We start from the raw sequence: 818 nt of genomic DNA on the forward strand, positions 1-818 counted from the left end.
TGGCTCCATCGGTGGTAATAGACTTGGGGACCCCAAAACGAGCAAAAAGTTCCTGCATTTTACGATTACCACTGACGCCGTACTCGTGCTTACCTCGAACACTTCGAGCCATTTGAAGTCGCGTCGACTAATATTAAAAAAATTTTATTTTTGTAAGGCCCTAAAAAGTCTACGTGTACGCGCGTCCACACTTGTTCCGGCCACTTCCATGGCGTTAGCACTGCTTTTGGTGGTGCGGGTCTAACCTGTATACAATTTTCGCAATTGCGCGCCGTGTTTTCAATATCATTGTCGATCCCCGGCCACCAAAAATACGAACGCGCGATCGCCTTCATGCAGCTCATTCCCGCGTGCGTAGAGTGCAATTCTGTCAACAGGGCCTCCCTGAATTTACTAGGCATAATTACCCAGTACCCCCACATCAAACAGTCCTGTTCGGTTGAAATTTTGTGGCGTCGCGTGTAATATGATTTAAGCGATTCATTTTTAACCTCATTATGTTTACCTACGAAAGATATTGCTAAGCAATACAAATTCAAACATACAATATAGTGTAGTGTAATGATATTTAAAAAAATTAAATTAATTTGTGCGTCGACTGCAATACGTAGAAATCAAACATATTGTACATACAACAAAATTGAAAATCTTTTACAAACCTTGGTCATAGTAGATATATGCTTTTGAAATTATAATAATTTGTGTATGAAACTTACTATTAATCAATTTAAATGTATATATATACACATATATATATATATACATGTGCTACATCAGTTACAAATTCACAATGAATAATAATTAAGTATTAGCTGTAG

The sequence above is a fragment of the Acyrthosiphon pisum genome, chromosome X (genome assembly GCF_005508785.2).
Source record: "Acyrthosiphon pisum isolate AL4f chromosome X, pea_aphid_22Mar2018_4r6ur, whole genome shotgun sequence".
Lineage (NCBI taxonomy): Eukaryota > Metazoa > Arthropoda > Insecta > Hemiptera > Aphididae > Acyrthosiphon > Acyrthosiphon pisum.